The sequence below is a fragment of the Pinus tabuliformis genome, chromosome 4_2, assembly GCF_031772625.1.
Source record: "Pinus tabuliformis cultivar Carrire ecotype Pingquan chromosome 4_2, CPIR1, whole genome shotgun sequence".
Classification (NCBI taxonomy): Eukaryota; Viridiplantae; Streptophyta; class Pinopsida; order Pinales; family Pinaceae; genus Pinus; species Pinus tabuliformis.
In genome coordinates this window covers 306,102,862-306,123,608 of record NC_142304.1, presented here as the reverse complement: position 1 = coordinate 306,123,608, position 20,747 = coordinate 306,102,862, and positions in this window count along the sequence as shown.

Here is a 20,747-nt window from a genome sequence, read left to right as displayed (position 1 = left end):
AATAGAGGAGATGCTTATGCACTGTAATGAATCCCAAACTGAACTGTACCTCGAACATAATGAAGTATTCTTTTAGTTGCTTTCCAATGACTTTCATGTGGGTTTTGCATAAACCGAGCAATAAGGCCAACAACAAAGGAAAGGTCAGGACGAGTATGGGTCAGATACAAAAGTTTCCCTACATGTTGACAGTATAAGGTAGCATCAACTTCAGGGGAAGTACAAGTGACTGAAATTTTGGCTCCAGACTGAAAGGGAGAAGGGGCTGGCTTACAGTCTTCCATGTGAAAATGGCATAGAAGATCACAGGCATACTTGGACTGGGAAAGGGAAATGCCTTCCTTGGATTGCAAGAATTGAAGACTAAGAAAATAATGCAAGTGTCCTAAGTCTATCATTTCAAACTTCTTTTTAAGGCTGGACTTCACATGGTTTATAAGGTTGGGATCACTACCAGTAAGGATAAGATCATCAACATAAAGAACAAGAATGATAAGAGACTTGCCCACATTCTCGGTGTAGACAATATTGTCAGAATGACACCTAGAAAAGCCAATTTCTAAAAGAAAGCTATCCATTTTGGCATACCAAGCTCAAGGGGCTTGCTTGAGACCATAAAGGGATTTCTTAAGCCGACATACAAGGCTAGAGTCTATTTGTATAAAGCCAGTAGGTTGTTCCATATAGATTTCTTCATGTAAGTCTCCATGCAAGAAGGCAGATTTAACATCCATCTGATGGACTTCCCATTTGAAAGAGGTAGCAAGGGAAAGAACAAAGCAGATAGAGTTCATTTTGGCAACAGGGGAGAAGATTTCAATATAGTCAATGCCTTAAACTTGTGAAAAACCCTTAGCCACAAGATGAGCCTTCTGTTTATCAACTTTTCCATCTGGGCCATACTTGGTTCTGTAAACCCATTTGCATCTAACAAGTTTTTGTCCCTTTGGAAGAGGAACAAGATCCCATGTATCATTTTCCAATAATGAACGATATTCTTCATTCATAGTTGCATCCCAATCTGGATGGCCTGAAGCTTCTGCAAAGGTGTCAGGATCATAATTCGCTGAAGCTTGAGCCAGTAAAGAAGAGGCTCTATTGAACTAAGAACGTGTGCGACGTTGATTTCTAGGATCACCGGCAAGAGCACCTGCTACATCCCGAGTAGCACGGACCCATTTTGGAAGCTGAGGAGCTAAAGGAGGATCCTGAGAAGGTGGGGGAGGATTGTCATCCTCGCTGTCATCATCTGAAGAAGAAATGTTTTCAGAAGTAGAAGGGATAGAGAGAGGTGGCACATTCATTGAACTAGGCTCGTAAGCCGATATATTTTCAGCAAACTTTACATCTCTTCTAATGATAACATTTTTGGACTTAAGTGGAATAAGTCTGTATCCTTTGACATCTTCAGAATATCCAACAAAAATACATTTTTCACTCTTAGGTTCTAAAGCTTTATGTTTCTCATCTAGAATATGGGCCCATGTTTCACTTCCAAAAACATGAAAGTGACTTACATCTGCTTTAATTGAGCTCCATGCTTCTTCTGGAGTGATATTCTTTAAAGCCTTAGTAGGAGTGTGATTTATTATGTAATTTGCACAGTTAATTACTTCTACCCAAAAATTAATACTAAGTCCTTTAGATTGAAGCATACAATTAGCCATTTCCTTTAAGGTGTGATTCTTCCTTTCAGCTACACCATTTTGTTGTGGAGTATATGGAACAGTATGTTTCATTTGAATTCCATTCTCAGTGCAAAAGTTGATGAATTTGTTGTTAACATATTCTCCACCATTATCAGATCGTAGCTTAAGAATTTGATGTCCAGATTGTTTTTCAACAAAGGCCTTAAAGGCCAAGAACATGTTAAATACTTCACTCTTGAGTTTTAAGAAATATAACCAAGTGCATCTGGAGAAATCATCAATGAAAGTTAAGAAATACTTCTTGCTAGAGAAAGAAACAACTGGAAGTGGACCACATAAATCACTATGCACAAGCTGTAAAGGGGCTGAGGCGTGCCAAGAGGCACGTTTTTAAAAACTATCCCAATGATGTTTTCCGAGTACACATCGGGAACAAACACCATCTCTGCAAGATACCATTGGAAGACCTGTCACCATATTTTCTTTACATAGATTCTGAAGGGAGTGATAGTTTAAGTAACCAAATCGCTCATGCCAAAGTTTGCTCACTTCATCATTATGAGCAACAAATACTGAGGGAAGATTTGATGACCCAAAGTTGTTAAACTTATACAACCTTGTAGAATCATCAGCAATGCCAGTAGCTAAAATCTATTTAGGATCTCCTAGGTCCTTAATTACAACATCGTGAAGTGAAAATTCAACGATTGTACCTTCACCTGAATGAGTTATCTAATATACAGATAGAAGGTTGCAGGATAAGGTTGGAACACATAATACATCATTAAATTGACCATTGTCTATATGAACAGTTCCAGTCCCTACAACACTAAGAGATCTATCATCACCAACATATATATTTTTGGTGTTACAATCATTTAAAGAAGAAAACATGGCTTTGTTTTTGGCCATGTGATAAGAAGCTCCAGAATCAATGAGCCACTCATGAGAATGAGGAGAAGAAGATACATTAAGTGCATAGCCAAACCAAGATGCTTGACAACCACATGTAGAAAGTGCTATTCCTGAAGATGAATTTGAAGTTGAAGAGTGCTCCAAATGGATGTTATGCTTATTCATTGTTGCTTCCAAGGCTTCCATGTTCTTAAAGCATTTGGATTCTAAGTGGCCATCTCGATTACAAAAGTGGCAATGTCTACTTCTTCCCTTTGTTTTTATTGGCCTTATCATTTAGTTGAAATTAGTTTTCATTTTAAGACTGAAATTGCTTAGGACCCTTGTTTGGTTGAGGACCATTCTTTTTAGGATACGGCTTCTTAGGATTCTTTGAATTTGGTTGTTGTTGAGCGGCTAAGGCTTTCTTAGAAGAGTTTCCAAGATTAAGAAGACCAAGATGTAAGAGTTTTTCTTGTTCTCTTATTAAAGAATCACAAAAGGCATCAAAGGAAGGGGACTTGTAGTATTGTCCTTGAGAAATGAAAGCTTCTCTTGTAGAATGGAAGGTGGAAACAAACACATAGTAGGCTAGTTCCAACTTAGTAAGAATGGAATAGATAAGGTTACCATCTTCTTTCTTAACCTTAACACCTTCCGAGAGAAGTCTAAGGGTCTTGAATTTGGACAAAAAATCTTCAATGGAAGAAAAATTATTGGGGTCCAATGTAAGCAACTCATTTTCAAGTTGATGGGCTCTAAGTTCATTTTTAATTCAAAAAACTTTAGTGATCTGTTTCATTGCTTCATTAGGAGTATCAAGTTCTGTGATATGGAATCTAAGGTCTAGAGAAATAGACATCCCTATCAACCCACGTGCTTGATCTTGCCTATTTTCCCATTTGGCTACCTTATCTTCATCTTTTAGTTTGGTTTCTTGGCCTGAGGCTATTCTGTAGAGACCTTTACTTCTAAGTAAATCCACAATGTAGGACCACCATTCGAAGTAGTTGGTGTTGTCAAGAATAACTTGGCACGGACTTTCCATTTTAATAGAAACTGAAGCTATATATGCTAAAACTAAGTGTTCCAATAGAAAAATCTCGAAAAATTAGGCTGATTAAAAAAAAAGGCTCTAAAAATGGCTTTTGGATGAAGACGTTGTGGCTTTTTGAAGAAAAGTTGTTAAAGATGCCGACGAAGTGCAGGAATGTGCGGAAATGAATGATAATGTTATATTTAAAAAAAAAATCCACCCCCTTTCCAAACTTAATCTAGATCAACAAAAAGAAAAACTTGAACTCAAGGCCTCTACTCTCATAAAGTAGCTTTGGACCATGTGAGTTAGATTAAAAGGTTAGTAATATTTGGAAAAGAGGAAGGTTTTTGTCTTGTTTTTTTTTTTTAGTCACTGAAGCTTTGTGGTGCGTGCTTGCTTGAAAAAGATCTTTTTGCCTACAAAACAAAAAACACAAAACCCAACATGGACATACAAAAAAAAAAACCTTTCAGCTTGAAGTTAGCTTTAGCTGGAAACTAAATATTTTCCTCAATGTTTCTGATTTTCTGAGATCATAATAAGGCACGACGGAAAAGAACATACGCATGAGAAAAATCCTTCCTTTCTGTTTCTAGTTTGCCCAGATCACACAAAGTCATGGGGCAAAGAGCATACACAGAAATGAAAGGTATAGATTCGGTAATAAAAAAAACAAAGAGCTAAATAAACCGAAATAAACAGAGAGAAAATAACTAAAAACTGCAAATAAACATTGTATACCTCCAGAACTTAAAAATGACGTAGCTAGGGCTACCGAAAACCTTTTCGCGTCAAACGAAAGGGGTTCCTCACTGGAACAGATGATCCTAACACAATAGAGCAATCCTCTCGGCCCAAAAGTAGTCAGTAACAATAGATCTAGGAAACGATAGTCAGATGCAGTTCTATCGGCTTCAGATTTGGATCACCAACAGATGTGGCCCTCAAATAGCTCTGATACCATGTAGGAATTTACAGGGTAAGTTCCTTAGACAGAACACCGAAGGACACCACTCACAAATAGATCACAGATCAATACACCAGTATTTTTGACGTGGTTAAAACCCTCAAAGAGGGAAACAGTCCACGACCTGAGCCAACGCAACCACTTTAGGCAATTTATTAATAAAAGAATGAAAGTTTACATAAGCTTCTCTCATGAATGGTTCACCTACAAATAACCATCCATGCTCTTTAAATAGATATCATGGACCAATCGGGTGTTAAGCCATGGATCGAGTGTCAGTAATACCAAGGAGAGAATGAACCATCGAATCACTTCATGTCTAGAACATATCATGACCGTCAGATTGTAAGTTACAAAAGTACATAGTAAAGAAACACACTTTACCTAACTCTACACTAGACCAAGTTATACTTAACTATTTCCTATGTGTTGGAATATCCTAACACAGGCCCACACAGTCACCAAAATGGCACATTGTAGAAGCAAGGGTTCTCCCCAAAAATAGTGGCTTTCCTTCCCCAAAACCTCCAGAAATAGATGATGAAATGCTTCCTCTAGAATCCTCCATGAATTGGTTGCTCTTACTGACCTCCCCAAGTGCAATTCATACTCCCTACTACACCTAGAAAGTCGCAACGAGGCCCCATGAAATCCCTGTGAAAATTTTGAACCAACTCACAATAGATAAGACTTCCCTCCTTTGGTTGACACTCAAAGTCCACCGAAGCAAGGGGCAAGAAACTCACTTCATAATATCGAGTGCAGACTTGGCTAAATAGCTCAAACGTGCTAGATGCAAGTAATTTTCAAAGTGTCAAAATCCCCAAACTGAAGTGAGCCCCTTGTATTTAACCTTGGTTGCCTCCTCCTCATGTGGGTCCCATCATCGAGCTCCCTTCCTTCGCAAGTAGCTTGAATTTCCCAAGTGAAGTGTATTTCTATCTTGGTGGCCCCCACATTCCACTAAGAGTTAGATTTTTCCTTTTTCCATAGTGTGAATGCCTCCATCAATAAAAAATTGGAAGTGGGGTCCTCCAACCCACTTCTCCTAAGTTAGAACCCAAAATTGTCAAAAATTTGCAAAAAATATATTTTCACTTAACTATAATAGCTAGGTGGGAATATTACAGTCCTCCCAGCATAAATGTTGCTTGTTCCCAAGCAATTGCAAAAATGAAGCTGGAGTACCTTCTCTCTCCCCAAGTGGTATCCTCATTAGGAAAGTTTCTCCATCTAGCCAAGAATTTTTTAATGACCCGTTCTGTAATCGTCTCTCACAGGTGTGCAGAATGCTCTTTGGCTCCGAAACCAAATGTCCTTCATCATCCAAGGGTGGTAACGCTGTAGTTGTTGTCACTTGCTATCCCATTGCCTTTTTTAGCCAAGACACATGGAATATATTATGGACTATGCTCGATGAAGGTAGCTCCACCTCATACGCCACCTCTCCAACCCCCCCGGTGACCTTCATGGTCCATAAAAACTGGGCTTAAGCTTTTCATCCCCCTCTGCTTGAGTGTGGATTGTTTCTATACTTGAAGACTCAAGAAAACAAAATCCCTAACCTCAAAATGCCTCTCTACTTGGGGTTTGTGTACAATTTCTACTAGTTCTGTGCAGTCTGTAAGTTATCATTGAGAACCCGATAGATATCCTAACTCTCCTCTATCCAATCCTTGGCCCTTAGGGCCTTACTATCTCCAAACATCGTGTTAGAAAAAGTCAATACATCATAACCATACAAAGCCCGGAATGGGGACATACTTATGGAAATGTGGTATGTTGTGTTGTAACAGTATTCACCCAAATGAAACCACTGTATCCATGTACTCTGTTGTCCCATCACATAGTTGTGTAAATATCCCTCTAACTAATTATTCACATTGTCTATCTTCCCATTAGGCTGGGGATGATAGCTAGTGCTCGGAGTAAGCTCAGTACCCACCAGTCGAAATAACTCCTGCCAAAATCCTTCCATGATTCTATTCTCTCTGTCACTAACGATGGTCTTGAAGAGACCATGAAGTCGAAAAACCTCCTTGAAAAATAGTTCAACCACCTGTGAAGATGAAGACCGAGCAGAAATAGCAAAGAAGTGGGAAAACTTAGTCAATATGTTAGCCACCACATAGATGCAATCTCTTCATTGGACCCCAGTCAAGACTGTGATAATTTCCATCGAGATACTCTCTCATTTCTCCTTGGGGATAAAAAGAGGCTGTAACAATCCAGTGGGGTGTGTCTTCTCAACCTTATTCCTCTGGGATGTGTCATACTCTTGGACATGTCTTAAAAGATATCCCTTGAGGCCCTTCTATGAAAAATTCTCCCTGATTTCCCTGTATGTTTTGGTGAACCCCTGGTGTCCTGCTAATGGTGAACCATGGGAATCCTGCATAATCTTCTCCCTCAATTGGGAGTTGGGCACCAAATAAATATAGTCCTTGTCGTAGATCACTTCATTCATCACCCTATACGCAGCATTCATAGTTGTAGCATCAATATCCTCACATGCATGTTGGTCCTTGAAATACTCCATTAGAAACTACACCCTCCAATCTGGTGCAAGGCTCGTAAGTGAAATAGTAGATGACCTCCTAGGTAATTCATCAGCTACCACATTTTCTTAGCCCTTGACATACTCAATGTCAAATTCATACGCTTGAATTTTTCTCGCCCACTTTTTTTGCCTCTCCTGCAATTGGTTTTTCTCTAGAAAGAATCTGAGGTTGTTGTTATTTGTCTTAACCCAAAATATGTTGCCCACCAAGTACTGTCTAAACTTTTCCAATTCATGCATGATGGCTAGCATCTCTTTGTCATAACTGGAGTACAATCGCTCATGGGGAGTTAGCTTTTGACTCTTATAAGCTATTTGGTGTCCCCCTTGCAACAAGATTGCTCCTACACCCTCCTCTGATGCATCACACTCAAGCACAAAGGGCTATATGAAATATGGAAGTACCAACACCAAATAGATGATCATCACATGTTTGAGGTGCTAAAAATTCTCCTGTGTCCCATCTATCCACATGAATGCACCCTTCTTGGTCAAATTTGTTAGGGGTGTTGCCAACTATGAAAAAACCTTCACAAAAATCCTGTAGTTACTAGGTGGAAATTCCCAAAAAACCTCATAGCTTTGTCAAGATCGTGGGTGTGGGCCAGTCCCAAATGACCCTGATCTTCTCTTGGTTCATCCTCACCCCATCTTCTCCAATAAATTTCCCTAGATAAAGCATCTTTGTGAGCCCAAACTCACATTTGGACAGCTTCGTATAGAACTGTTGTCCCTCCAAGATCTTGAGCACCTCCTCTAGATTTTGCGAGTGCTCCGCCCATGTATGGCTATATTTCAATATGTCATTGAAGAAAACAAGGACATAACACCTCATCCATCCACAAAATGCGTGGTTCATGTATGACTAGAATGTGTTCGTGATGTTGGTTAGCCCAAAGGGCATCACCAAAATCTCAAAATACCCATAGTGGCAACGAAAAGTTGTCTTGGGGATGTCTTCCTCATGCACCCTGATCTGGTGGTACCCCAAACTCAATTCTATCTTAGAGAAGTACTTATCCCCTATAATCTCATCCATCAACTCATCAATCTGAGGAATGGGGCATCGGTTCTTCAAAGTCTTCTTATTAGGGGCCCAATAATCAATGCACATCCTCAACATGCCATCTTTCTTCTTCAGCAAGACAATTGATGAACCAAAAGGACTAGAACTGGCCCCAATATGTCCCAATTCCAAAAAATATTGGATGGCCCTCTCGATCTCATCCTAGTAAGCCTTGATATGTCTCTAAGGGGTGTTAATGACAACATGCACCCTCGTCTCCAACTCAATGGTATGCTCAAATCCTTTGTCAGGTGATCGTCCTTGTGGGATGTCCCCAAATACTATTGGGTACCTATCTAAGATAGCCTGAATATCCGGCTAAGGTGGATTGGGCTGGCCCTAAACCTATGAAATCCTTAACTCCAAGGCCCACTCAAAGTCCCAATGTCTCAAATCAACCTCCATTTGATGTGTTGATATAGTCTTTGGTGGGTACTAATGCATGCCCCTCAAAACAACTATCTTTCCATCTCACCCCACGAAGTCCATCTCTATCTTCCACTAATTAGTTGCCACTTGCCCTAGAGAGTAGAACCATTGAACACCCATCACCACATTATTGTTTGTTACATCCACCGTGAAGAAATGATCTAGCACTCAGTAGTTCCTTATGGTCACCTTCAAAGTGGGGACACATCAGGTACAATAGATGGTCCCATCTCCCGGCACAAGGACTGAAAACCCCTCAAACTCCTTCATAGTGATACCCCACATCTGAACCATCTATGCATAAATGAAGTTTTTGGTGGCCCAATGTCTACAAAAACTAAGAGATGTTGTCCTTGCACTATGCATATGATCCTCAAGATCAAAAATTTGGCAACCCCAAGCACTGAAGCTAAGACTCCTCCAACTGGTGCAAAAGGTGCTCCCCAAGTGGTGTTGGTGGAGGTGGTCCCCTCTCTACATGTGTCTCACTACCTCCCCCACCTATCTCCAACTCCACTTCATCCTCATGGTCACTATCAGAGAAGACCTCATTGTAATGGTCCTTTCTCACTGTGCATATATGGCCTAGTGGCCAAGGCTCCTGCATGTGAAGCACAACTTCCTCCTTCAGAGGTCTCTCCTGGTCTCCTCATCCAAATTTCCATGCCCCTGGTTGGATCTTGATGGTGGTGGAGCTCTCGTGTCACGACCCATTTGGTGGAACACAAGCTTAGTGGGCACTCTAGTCCTGGGTAGAGCATCCTGCAAGTCCTAGGCTCTAGTAACTGTGTCCTGCAAAGTGGTGGGTTTGTTGGACCTCACCTAGCCCCTCAATGGCTCTACTAGCCCCTCCAAAAACATGAAGACCCTCCTAGCCTCTGGTAAATATGTTACCATCATTGACAGAATTAAAAACTCCAAGATATAAGCCTCAACACTCCCAATTTGTTGGAGTCGTGTCAGCTCCCCAAAGTTTTCCTCCGAGTCTCTCCTCTCAAAATTCTCTAGTAGCCTCCAAGTGAAATCCTCATAGATCGTAACTCCCACATGTCCCATCATGGTAAACCCATGGAACCACCAATCATGGGCTTCCCCCCTAAGTGCAGTGTGTTAATTTTGATTACCTCTTCCTCTATCATATGGTTGAGCTAGAAATACCCATCTAGCTTCTCAACCCATGCCCTATTTGAGCTCTTAAGCGATACATTGAAAGTTGGGAGGAATAACCTCCCCATCGTGCATTTAAATCAGTGCCATGTGAGTAGCCTCCTCCAGTCTATCCCCCACTCCTATTACTTCCCTTAAGCTGACAAAAGTCCTTGAAGTTGATGGCCTCTCTAAAATCAGGCCCATATGACTGATACTCCACAAAATATTCTCCAATGGGCATCTCCTTCTGCCCTTGTGTCCTTGCAACACTTGATCCTAGAAATGTGGGGATGGTTGACCTGGGTGATGTGCTAGAAACAAGGGGCACATTGGGTGGATTTATTGCATGGTGGTGCAACGTACCTGAGCCTTCACCCATATGATTTTCTCCCTGAATCCCCTTACCCTTGTTGTTGCTGAATTTTTTCAAGATTAGTCTCACAAATAGTTACAATACATGTGTGAAAACAGGTTGGCATGTTGGGGTGTTGGAGCCACTACTTGCTCCTTAAAGAAAATATGACATTCTCAAGGATATGTTGGAGGAGCTAAGTGAAAAAGTCCTTGCATGTACAAATGATGGGTTATTTATAGCCAAGGGAAAAATTGGCCCTTATGACTGCTCAACTTCCCTCATGACTGTTTGACTCATTTGACTATTCAGCTTTACATGACTCTTCGTATGACATGTGGGTCTCTTGGAATTCCTAGTTACATTACATTGATTTACACAGTAGGGCCCACTGTAGTGATGTGGCCAACATGACTCATGAAATGACTCAACAAGACAGTTCTGGTATGTCCATGCTGCTGCTGGTGTCCATGTCTAGTTGCAGTGCTACTGAGTGATGGATGTTCTCTTGGTGCATCATAGCTTCACCTTCGCATGCCAAGATGTGTGGAGTCTTCGATGGTCTTGGTGTTTGATTGAGGTTGAATGTGCAAGTTTCTCCTTTGTTTGTTCTTTGGCATGCTTCACATGTTCGTCTGTTCGTGAAAAAATCTCCTCGCATGTTAGTCCGTTCGCGAAAAAAATCTCCTCGCATGCATTGTTCGTTTGCGAAAAATCTCCTTGCATGCATCGTCCATTCACGAAAAAAAATCCTCCTCAGATGCATCTTTCATTCGTTCGTTCGTGAACACATCTCTTTGCATGTACTCTCCTTGTTCATCCCATCCATTGTCACATCATGTCTTATCCATATACCTGTATCTGCAATCACTTATGATGAGATGACATCAAATCCATAAACCTCCTAGTCTACCATGATGCATTGTTATTCTCTTTCGGATGCAAGTCACCGGGAGAGAGGAAAAGGCTATGAAACTGCACAAGGCAAGTTTCAAGATGGGATGCAGGCTCCAGTCGCTGCTGGTGAAAATTGCGCAAAATTCACTAGGAGACTGAGATGGACAATCTCGATCAGTAGTGGTTGTCCACGGGATTTGACTTAGCTAGAGGGTAGATCTACGCAAATTCTGGAGGGAAGTAGTGCGGGCTGTAGAGGGGCTTGGTAGCAAAAACTGCACAATTCCTAGAGGGAGGAAGCAGCGACCTGTAGGAGGCTTGGCAACAAAAACTATGCAATTCCTGGAGGGAGCTAGTAGTGGGTTATAAGAGGCTTGCCAAGAAAAATTGCGCATTTTTTCCACGGAGCTGGTTGTGGGTTGCGTGTTTCTAGTGACAAAACCCACACAATTGTTGGGAGGTTGAGCGACTAAACACATTTGCGTAGTTTCTGAGCTGAGCGGGACGCTAGGTAGGTAAGCTGCTTTCTCAAGAAATCTGCGCAAGTTTCTGGGTGAGTAGCTGGCCATATGATTGGGTGGCTGGCTAGAAAAATTCCACAATTTTTTTAAGGAGACAAGGATGAGCACTAGGTGTTTGTCCAGCTTGTCTGTATAGTTTCCTCAGTCAGTGGAGCAAGCAAGGTCTACAACTTTTGCACAAATTTTTAGGGGAGTGAGTATAGGGGTCATTGCCTCCAGTTGACCAATAGGAGGGATGGTTGATTAGCTTACTCGCATCGTAGATTGAAATGGCTTGTTGGACACTTTTACGTTGTTCTGAGTGATATTTGGTTCGGTTGATTCCAAGATTGCGCAGTGTAGGCTGCCTAGGAGACAGCCTCAAGCTCTACGTAATTATGGGCAGCAGTACATGTTTAGTGAGTGTTGACACTGCACAATGCAACTCAGCGAGGGTTTGCTGTTGGAGGATGATCTGGTGGTTAGAACTTCAGCAGAATGACTAAGTGTGTGAGTGAGTGACCTTGTACATACGTGACCTTGCGAACACACACTCAACATGACTTTACAACAAGACACCTCAAACCATCAAGACAACACATACTCAGCCTGACTGACCGATGGTGCAAGTGACAAGCGTGGTGCTTGTGATGGATCATTGAATTATCGTGATGACACTTGCACAACAGTTCATACAACATTGTGTGTGAGCGTGATAAATGTGTACATGGTGAACATAACTCAAACACAACCTTCAACATCATCAGAACAAGGCCGCAAGAATGACATAGAAATCAACAAGCAAAAGACGATTGTTGGTCGAACAAGTGAAAAGAAGCAAGACATGTATAGGAAATAAATGAGATGACTTTTTGTGTTTGCGCACATGCATGTTACTAAGGATGGGATGATATGACAATGACAAACAGTCTTGCAAACTCAACTAAGAGGTGTACTTCGGAATATGTTCTTTACTTACCATACTTAGCCTCAAGGTGATCATGTATCCGAAGGAGTTTGCATGCGGTCTTGATATTTTCCATTACTCGGTTCCTTGGTCCTTCTCCTCAATTCCTTGGAAGTGATTTCAGCGTGTCACCTTTTCTTGTAGTCACTGAGAGGTAGATCTATGCAATTTCAGCAGACAGTGACTGCTGCCGGAATGAGTCCCTGGGAAGCCCGTCTGCACAGTTTCTACATGCAAGACCGACAAGACAACTTGGACACCACTACACAAATTTGAGGCTCAAAGCACTGCAGCAGGACAGGGGTCCCGAGAGGACACCTTTGCTCAATTTCTAAGTGCAATGCAGATGGAATTCTCTGTGCATTTCTGGATAGCAGTGTTGGTTGGGGCCTCTGCAGGTTGCGGGGTTTCAGCAGGCAAGGGAGGTTGGTGTCTCTGTGCACTACGGGGTTTCAATAGGCAAGGGAGGAAGCTTGATGGTTGTAGAAGCAAAGCACACAGTTCTGAGAAGCTAGATGACGCTAGGTGGCTTAAGAAAATGGGCAAGTTTGAGATCAGTGAAACATATGCAAACATTGATAGGACTCGACTATGATCCCACATAGACACTTTGTAACACAATGTAGACCATCCAAAATACATAATACATACTTTTCTTGATGCAACAACCTTCATGACGTGAGTGCGTGAGGTGAGTGTGAAACATGTCTATGTGATGACAACCTCTTACACGCATACAATTCCCTTGAGGCAAGACAACATTCCCTTTGTATGGCAAACAACAACCCATATGCCCAAATATGACACATGTTGTGTGAAGATGAGGAAATGGACAACTCTAAAGATCAAGGATGGGAGCTTGAAATCATCAACTTACCAACAAGCGACCGAGGAGAATCGATCACAGGATCTGAGGTAGGCTCTAAAATTTTCATGTGAGCCAAAATTTTGGAGGGTGGTTGTAGTCGCTACAGCACTTGGCTACACACTAGTATAACTCTAGCTCTCTGTATGGACCTTGTTTCGTGCAAAGCGAGTCTAACCCTTGTGGAAGTATTGTTCGATTCTTTCATCATTGTGGTTTCCACACTAACTTGATTGAAAGATGTAGCACCTACCATGCTCTTGATCGGTCAACACACATTCCAAGCCAAGTCAACTCAGTTGTTTCGATTGGGGATTGGGAGTATATTGATGCACAAGTAATATAACTGTCAGAGTTTAAGTTTCATCTCTAGTGTTGCTCCACTACCAACAAACCTAGACAGTACCTCGGCAGAATCACACAGGAACACAAGCATCGCTCCGATGCCAATGAGCCTGGTTAACACCCCAGCAAAGTTACTTGCATCACCTCTCTGCACAGGAAGCCTTTATCTTCTTTCACCTTATTCATAATTTTTTTTTTTCATATAACTGTCCGTAGGCACTTATTTATCTCAGAGGCAAAAGAGGGATCCCGACTTATTAATAGAACAAGAGGTTGTTCCTTTAGAGAAGTATGTTATGTATACCTCTGACATACTTTTTAAGTTTTTCCCCCTCACCTTACTCTACTTGACTAAGATGACAAGGGTTAACACAAAATAACTCACTAGGGAAGGTGGTGCTAGTTAGAGAACAAGTGTTGTGTTTTCATCAAGACTCACTCTGAATAGAACATATTTTCCATCAAGGTATCATCTACTGAATACAACAAGTTCTTCATAAATAGAGAGGACAACAGATAACCAGATGTTGATAGTTGTACAAGTCCTCTTAGATTCACCCGAATTGTCTCAAGAGCCAAACGCAGTTTCACGAGAGGCTAACCTAACGGTATAAGAAATAAAAGAAAAAAAAATAAAAAAGCAGAAGTAAAGTGAGAACAAAACATGTAAGCAAAGAAAACAAGCAGGCAAACCAAACCAAGAAACCAAGCAAACAAACATCCAAACTACATAGCAAAGAAAAGCAAGAAGCAAATACTACTCCTACTCCTACACTAAACAATGCATGGGCCTACTCACGTGAAGTGATATTTCCAATGTAGCCACTGGTGCATTGGTTGGCCCATGTTGGTGAAGGCATGGTTCGTGAGAAGCACATTCAAGCGAACCAACAAACACAAAAGATATAACAATGAACACCAATACTCTCTGAGCTCTAAAACATCCATAGAAAAGGAAAGAGTGAAAGTGCAAGACAAACCCTCTGTGGACTTGTCATGGTGTTTTGACACACTATTTACAAATGATAAACATATTCACTCCCTCGATGGTGGAAGACAAGCAAACATGAGAAAAAGAGACAACTTATGCCTTTCAAGTGTTCTTGTTGTGAATGATTCCTCCTGTGCGCAAGTGATGGGATCATGTGATTCCGATGGAGGAAGTGAAATATGTGTGTTGGATTGATCTTTAGTGCATACAAATGAGTAATGAGGAGCCTCGAGTATTTCACAAATTTTTTGATCAGAAGTGGAACTAACCTCAAGACAACAAAGGCCTGACATAACCATCAGCTCAGGTTGAAGTGCCTCAACAACCTGCGGGGTTTCCACTTCATCAATAGATAGATCATTAGAGACTAGTGGCTTAGACATATTAAATATGAGTGAATCAACATCATGATCAGATGAAGAAGTACATAGATCAATACAACCATGATCAGAAAATTCATGATGTTTTCCGGCATCCTCATGATTTGATAAATCATACATAGGGGTAGATGAGAAGCAAGAATGTTCACCCTTTGCATTTCCGGAAAAAGAAGATGAAAGATAAAGTGGATTTTTAATGAACGATTTGTCCTCTCCTTTATCAAATTATGGACTGACATCATGTGTGTTCTGTGAATGATCGGAAGCAGATGCATCCATGGATGGATTGACACAAAGACAATTAGGGATAACAGAATCACCAACGATGTCACGAAAAAGTGGGGGAGGTGCCGACACAAGGATGTCAACCTTCACCGAAGATTCAGACTCAGATGCTCGGTCATACTCTTCGTGAATGGCAGTGCAGGTTGGTTGTGCAAAATCAACTTCGTCGATGTCTTGATCCTCGTTCACAATAGGTGTAGAGTCCATAATGGAAGAACACAAGACAGTGCAATCCGAAGGATCAACAGAACGCGGAGACAGAGATTGAGGTAACAAGTTTGTATGACCACCCACGGGCTTCCCAACCAAATCTACACATATATTGAGAGTATTGAGGGTATGAGGGTGTGGCAGTTGAACAGACGTGTGCACATGTTCTCACACATCACTCTTCTATGGTAGAGTTGTTTGATGAGAGGAAGGTGGACAATCAATTGTGATAGTGACTTTGTCTTTTTTTGATTGCGCAGCTCCATCACTAAAGTATGCCAAGCAGGATTGAACTTCAACTTCATCTTGGGACAGAGTCATTTGGTAAGGAAATATTCAAATATATCCATGAGATATTGGAATTTCATCTAACTTTTCGGAGCTTCAAACATGAACAGATGGAAGCGCTACGAAAAATCCATAGGAAATTCATGCAGGGCCTTCCGTTGTGTTGGCTTAGTGGGTCCTAACCTAGGTTCAGAGTTAATTGTGCCAAACAAATCCATGCACTATTGGCCCTTTCAGCATCAACCCGCGTAGCGCGAACTGAACTCTCACCCGAAGCAATATGGCGGGATGCTAGAACCAAGTTTTAGCATCCAGAGATTAGTGTGATGTCTTTCTATGACCTAGATCTGCCTTCATGCAGACTTCTAAGCGCTTAAGGCTTAGCGTTGTAACTCACCTCAATCGGCCTCTAGACCTCCGCGAAGGTCTACGACTAGCTTTTGTGGACCCTGAATAGGCAAATTAGCTACTTACTCACACCATAAATTACCCTTATATCAACATTTACTCAGATCTACCTAAGTGTTCGATAAATTTAACAGAAAGTGTTATGAGCTTCGCATAATCACTTAACATTAACTGTGTTCAGATAATATGACGGATCAAGTGAAGTCACACATCAATACATCATTATTTTATAAAGACATAATTTCATCACAGTATATATCACAATCATACATAACATAAGTAAAGAGACAAAACACATGAATTTCTACAACAGTCTTCTTTATTTATCTTCAGTATGGGTTTACAGACTCAATACTTCCTTGTGCACTCAGCTGCAGGGGTCCACGCACTTAGTTGCGAACACTACTCTAGGCCTCTGCGCACTCAGTTGTAGAGCCTTTCCTCTTACTTCCTTGCACTAACTCCCAAGACTCCTTTTGTCATACCCATAGAAAAAAGAGTCTATCTCTATCCTTCTTGTCTTAGACTCTCTAAGAAACACCTATTTATACAATCCCATGGTCTGCGAACCATGGGTAGATCTTCAAAACCGACTCAAGTTTACATGAATGAGGGTAAAAACCCTTTTTGACTCTTAACTAACTTCGCACTCCACATCCACAATTTGCAGATAATTTACATCTTTTTACATCAAATCTTGGGCTTTTTCCCCAAAATTGACCCAGGGGACCCCATCCCAACAAGCCCCCAACTCAAAGGTCGGAACTTGCCCTTGAGTCAATCGACTGGCGCAATGATCTTGCTACAAGATCCCCCAACTCTACCTGCAAAACTGCTACTTCGGTCGCACTGTGTGTGGCTGCCTGCTTCACCTATTCGACCATCTATTCTATAGCTATTCCTTTACTAGCACACTTGATATTCTGCTATGTGACCTGCAAGTTCATCAGCTTTTCTTGGATGTTGGCTGAGACTTGGTAGGATTTGTCCAACCAAGGACCCTATCGTGCCTTAAGCACTGCCTCTTTTTTCTGCGTTGCTTCCACTTGTGCAAGGAGTTGGTTTCCTCTTGCAACTCGGCGAGGCACCTCGCTATAGCAATGGAGCGCGATGTCATCCGTGCTTCGTCATACTACTACTGGATCTCACGGATCTCTATACTTAATATTTGAAGGGTGGGATCTTCCTATAGGGTCATCACCACTTCCATGGCCTGTTCAAATAAACTTGTATAGTCAACAACTGTGGCATCCACAGTAGCTATCCCTTCCTTGACGGCTGTGACTTAAGATCTAGTTCCGTGATTTTCATGTTGAGTTCAAATTGAACTCTTGCCACCTTTACCTTTGCCTCATGGACACCCACTGCTAGCTTTTGGATCTTGGCCTCGAGCAGTGCCTCCTCAGGTATGTGCAACTTCGGCATTTTCCTGCATGCCTCTACAACTACGGCCGTCAGCTGGGCGCTCTGTGCCTAGATTATATCCCTCTCCTTCAGGGCCTTCATCTTCTCGGCAAACTTTTGTTCATTGTTCACCATGTACTCATTGATTAAACTGAGAGCGCGTTGCTCTCGCGCTCTTAATTCCACTATCACACTTGTCTGCAGCGCGTGAAGATATTCGTTGGGGAGCACTGCAATGTTGAGGTTGATGTTCTTTAAGGTGCTAACGATGATCTTATCATCGGCCGAATCTGCGCTCAGGGACCCTTCTTGCAACACGACTATCCTGAGATCCATTGTCTTGACTAGCTCTACAGCCTGACTTGTCCCTGGTGCTAGGCTCGTCTGTGCGATGCTGACTTGTCCTGCACCCACCTGAATTCTGTTGGTCTGGATCTACAGTTTGTGTAGATCCCTCTGAATATTTCTTAAGGATTGCAAATGTTGTTGCTCAAACTACTGCAACAGTTCAACTATAGTGTCATGCACTTTGTCCCCGATCTCATCGAGATTGCTCTCCGTCAGTGTAATAGGATCCAACGGTGGCTTAGTCACCTTTGTCTTCTTCCAGGACCCCTCCTTCTATTGTTCTCTATACCTCTTTACTGGGAATGGAGTGCTCTGCCCCTCATCGCCTCCATCACCCTACACCGACATCTCTTCCTCTTCGGTTTTGGGTGAAGGGGATATACGCTTCACTCGGAGTCGCACTGCTCCTATTTAGCTTGTTGTTTTGCAATGCACTCCTTTTCTAGTCGTGCCTTCTCCTCGGCCTCCTTCCTTCACTCTACAACCAACTTTTGTGCCCCTTGCTTCACTGCATCCTTCCTCTTTCTCTCTATTTAACTCTTTGCACCTTTGCTCATGCTCACGGCCAAGTCAGATGGAGAGTTCCAATCTATTGGACAACGCTTAATTACTTCCTGAAAAGCATCATCCATGGCTAGATATGGCAGATCAAACCACTTCTGTTGTGGATCCTTATGCACCCGGATATAAACGCGGTGGAATTCTTCCTTGAATTCTGCATACTCTAACAACTATTCATACATGGTTGGGGACAATCGTGGGCACTAGTTGATGGCCATGCGAATGCTCTCTTCCATCAAACCAAGAAACTCTTTGTTTCTGTGACCCGCGCAGGGTCCTTCGTGGCCCAAAGGGAGGAAAACTGTGCAGCCTCTAGCAAACCTACCTCCAATGGAGGAAACTAACTATCCTCTGAGAGCTCCCAGGAAACTAGCACAATGGAGAGCACAAACCACACGTAGTGGAAGGTCTTGCTCTCATCTTGCGCCTCGCGACAATTCACAAGGAACTCACTACATAGATAGCACGACTAGTTAAACCGCACACCCTCTATTCATTGTGTAGCTAATAAGATCACGATTGTCGGAACCTCATCCGCACAACACTTCCTCATGACCTTGCTAGCTAGTATCTGGGTGGAAATTTTCACCACGGGGTTGTTGATGGATGTTATAGAGTACCCACACAAATTCTTGAGAAGCTCAAATTTCTTCTTCATCTTCTCTACCAAGTCTCACTCGCTTGTCTTTCCGCCAAACTCCTTGGCCAAATTCAAGCCTTCATGTGGTAGGAGCGTGATCCTATGGATGAGCATGTCCATGATGGGGATAGGCACGCTAAGCCATAAGCACCCATCGTGCACCAGAGTCAGCAGTTGTTGTATACAGGTGGTGTTTATGCTAGAGCATTGGTGGTGGGGCACTAACAACCGGTTCAATAAACCAGACTACTCGACTCCCCGGATCCACTAAACTATCTCCAATGCAATGACACTAGAGTCTTTGTAATATACTCGCTTCATGTAATTCTCAGTCACGAGGTGGGGGAACCTCTCATGGTTAGCCACGTCCCAATCCTCCATCTTTAAAAGGGGAACCCATGCCATGCACATACCTTCGAAGGTGATCTTTTCCAGTAGGTGGGGCATAGGAATGATGAGTTTCTTCACATCTGGGTCCTTGGTGACCTTCACCTTCCCTTTACATGGAGGGATGTAGTCTGGAAACTTGGTGATGGGCTCTGCACCCTCAACATCTATATCTTCAGTACCCTCTTTGACCTCCAAATCTACAACCTTCTCAGGTTTCTTGTCCTTCTTCTATGTTTGGGCAGCAGAGTGATTTCTAGGTGACTCGTGTACTGGCACTGACCTTTTATGCTTGTCTTTCTTCATCTTGTGGGTCTCGTGCACTAGTGTAGGCTTTGGCCTAGGCGACCTCGGCATCGTAGGCACAGGAGTTGGAGCCTCCATGCTCACAACTTCTAGAGCCGCTCCTTTGGAGGAAAAAGTTCCTCTGGTGCTTGCAGTCTCACCTGGTCCTGACATAGTGTTGTAAATGAATTGTCAGGTTTCCTCAAGTAGATTATCAAACACGGAGCTGGTGACCAAATATTTGAAAAACTTACGATTCATAAGTGACAGATAGAACAAATCAAAAATATAAGCATGCAAAGTGTTATCTGCTAGAATGGCACGCTTAATTTATAGGGGAATTTAAATTCAAATCTGATCGTTCCCCCCAAAAGGCATCCATTAATTTTGATTTGGCAGCCGATCTCCAAATATTTCAGCCTTAAATGTTGCCCACCATGTCCTCTTAACCATCTCCTGGCTGTTAAACCATGAACAGTGACTCTAATGGTCATTTTCTGGCTTTGTTGCATGGTATCTCCCTCCATAGTGCAGCTCCCTTTGTGTGGCTTTTAGTATCGTGACATCACCCTACTTTGAGCAACCCCCCTGTCGCGTAGTCCCCAAAACTAGGCAGTGTAGTTTATAGTCCCACGCTCCCTTACAGCTTCTTGGAGCAGTAAAACTGTTCGGCTCCCATATAGTCATTGAGTCGGATACCCTACATACAGTTTCAACTGACTTCTATTCACCCTTCCTAGAAAAGGTTCTCCATTCAGCTTTGTAAGCTGAACCACGCCCACATCTGTGATTTCTTTGATGACATATGACCCCAACCAATGCATCTGAAACTTTCCTGGAAACTTATTGAACTTACTATCATATAATAATACCAAATAATT